We start from the raw sequence: 3,292 nt of genomic DNA, 5'->3' as shown, positions 1-3,292 counted from the left end.
AAGTACTAAATGAACTATTAAACAACAGACCTTCAGCTACATTTTGTTTAAATAAACATCCTTTATATAACTTGTGCTATATAATAACCAAGAAATACACCAAAAATAGCCAAACATTACAGAGTCACAAACTCAACTTTTTTCAAGTTCTTATTTTTTTGTTTATTATTTTTTGTATAGTTTTTTTGATATATTTTATTATTATTATTATTAATCCTTTGTGATCAAATGGTAATAAGTGCAACTGATTTACAGAAGAAAATTACATGAAAACAAAAAAAAAAAAAATCTTCAAACTTCAGGGAAAAAAAAAAAAAACGATAACAGTACACCCCCTTATTCCAATTTGGCACACAACCAGCTCGGTGGTTGTGTTTCGGTAGTGGCAATAACCAGTGAGTAGATATTTACAAGTGATCATTAAAACATATATGTGGAGAAGAAACGGAACATCTACAGCTATATGGAGTAGTAGTAGTAGTAGTAGTAGTAGTAGTAGTAGTAGTAGAAGAAGAACAAAAACTTCAATATTTAAAATCAAAGTATTCGAAGTAGGAAAAAAAAAAAGAAAAAGAAAAAATTATACATAAACTTTTAGGTCAGTTATCTGGCAAACTTGTCTGCTAGATTAATGAAGTAACAAATTATAATACAACTAGAGCAAATAATATTTTAACTTTCTGTTATGTTATATTTTTACTTTTCACACACACCACAAACACACAGGCATATGTATATTATAAACATATACATATTTATATATGCATACATATATATACATTTATATTATATATGTTTGTGTGTGTGTGTGTGTGTGTGCATGTATATATATATTATATATATATATATATACACACACACACACACTCTCTCACATACACATACACAAATGCCCATCCAAATATATATAAATACATAAACGTACACATACATAGGTGTAATATGTACATGTACACACACACACACACACATATACAATACCAATGTTCTTAGTCAGGAGGCTAAGGTGTCTCTGAATCATAAAAAGGACTCAATACATTTAATGGCAAACTTATTAATATCCGTATTTCAATCCTTGCTGAGATCTTCGAAAATGTTTCATCAGAACAACAAAACTATCTTCGGATGGAACATCTTGCAAGTTGCCAGTAAGTCTTGAAATAAACTATACATACATCATATATATTTATACATACAAACCCAAACACACACAGACGCATATATATATAAATACATAAACACACACACATGCTGAAGGATGATCTAAGGATGCTGAACTTCACAAGTAAGATGGTAAAGGACTGTAAGAATAATGTGCTGCAATGCAAGAGGACAGCCAGCCAGGAGATGTAAGCATGGACAAAAGACATAAGATGTTGATAAAGATGACACACACATCTTTAGGTGCAGCTGTGCCAGGTAGATAATATGTCTATGGAGTGAATTCAGGTTACCAGGTTCAGTGTGACTGGGCAACGCATTTGTGCAAATTGACCCAATAACTTCTGAGCAGAATTTTGTAGTGGCGAAACATTTTCAAAGCCAGATGTATGTGAGTGTGGTGAATTGTATGTGTGCCTGCCTATATCCATGTATATGTCTGAGACAAAAGCCAGTGGCTATATAAAATAATTCATCTAAAAACCCACAATAGGGGATGCAATCAGCAGCATGAGCTAATAAGAAGACAAAGATTACACACACACACACATTATATTATTATGCCTGGGTACATACACACACAAATTTATTTTTTTAATTAAAACAATTTATGTGTAAAAAAATGTATAAACACACATATATACACATACATTATACTATTTGTTTGTCAATAGTTTCAGCAGTTGAAAGCACTCAATATATTTGAGTGAAGAATGTTTTCATTATGCAGCAACTCAAGTTTCATGTTCAGGCGAAGTTATTTGACTTTGTTGTGAGTAAAATCGGTTTCATTACTCTCTTCAATCAAGCTGCCTTGATTCATGTCATAAGTGGTATGAACCATTTACATTATTATATATAAACACACACAAAACAATGGTTATATATATTTATGTATTAATGACAAGATTTCAAAGTTATAATTTTGTTTCAAACCATATGGTTTTCTTAAATCTTAAAACATTAAGAAGACCACTAAGACCGAAACAAAATTGTGACTTTGTAAGCTGGTCATTGATAAACAAATATATTCCATTTCTTGAAGTCTTGAGTACTTTATTTAGCTTATGAAAATCTCATTCATACAAATAAGGGCAGAATAATATAGAAAGAAGTGTGTGAGAGAGCGTGTGTGTGTGTGTGTGTGTGTGTGTGTGTGCATGCACACATGTTTGTATATATGTGTTGGAAAATTCTTTAGATCAACGATCATGGAGACCAGAAACCCAAAAGAGATACCATACAAATCAAATAAATCTGTAGAGCAAATAGTTTTGTATTACATGTTTAATGTTTTAGTAAAAAATAAAATCTCTGGTTCCACTAATCCAAACACAGCTCGTCTGAAACAAGGAACAATGGATTAGCAAATGTGGAGATTTTTTGTGATTGCACTGTGGAAGACATGTTAGTCATTCAGAAAAAAAAAAAAAAAGACTGTCAACTTCATTTAAATATTTAAATGAAGTAGGTGGATTTTTCTGTTTCTGAATAGTTTACTTGTGTCTTCTACACTGCAATTGTTTTAGTTTCGGCACACAGTCTCAAAACATTTGCAATGCAAGTACATCTCTGAAGATTTTTTGCTAAAACACTAAATGTGTAAAATAAACTACGTGTGCGTGTGTGTGTGCGTGTGTGTGCAACCATGTCTTAAGTTCAATCCTACTGCATGGCACCTTGGGCAGCGGGGGGGAGATGGTGGGCTTTTCACACAGCTTTGGGTTGTGCCAAGCCTTCTTAAAATAGGGGGCAGGCAGAAACTGTGGAAGCCTTCTGGGCACACTGCACATTGTAGTCCAAAAGACGACCTTAGTACACACTGATTCTGCATGAAGATATCAATTGAAGAGACAAATGCCAGTAGCATACCAAGCCACTTGCATTTACTCTTATAATTCAATGAGTATGGGGGGGAGCTGATCGAATGGCTGGAATACTTATCATCCAAAATGACGGGAACCATTTACCTTTTTGCATATAAGTATGCACGCACGCACACATGCACATACACACACACACAAATGACATCTTCATCATTACCATCATTATTTCATGTCCATTTTTCTATGCTTGCATGGGTTGGTGTACGAATATATATATATATATATATATATATATATATATATAC

The 3,292-nt window shown here is 32.8% G+C and overlaps 1 protein-coding gene across 1 annotated transcript in view; it reads right to left on the bottom strand.

The window, feature by feature from the left end:
- Positions 1-3,292, bottom strand: part of LOC106877154 (uncharacterized) — a 128,285-nt gene that overhangs the window by 32,586 nt on the left and 92,407 nt on the right. The window lies entirely within an intron of this gene.

Source organism: Octopus bimaculoides, chromosome 11, assembly GCF_001194135.2.
Source record: "Octopus bimaculoides isolate UCB-OBI-ISO-001 chromosome 11, ASM119413v2, whole genome shotgun sequence".
In the NCBI taxonomy this organism is placed as follows: Eukaryota; Metazoa; Mollusca; class Cephalopoda; order Octopoda; family Octopodidae; genus Octopus; species Octopus bimaculoides.
The sequence above is the reverse complement of the archived record's forward strand: the minus strand, read 5'-3'. Positions and strand labels throughout refer to the sequence as shown.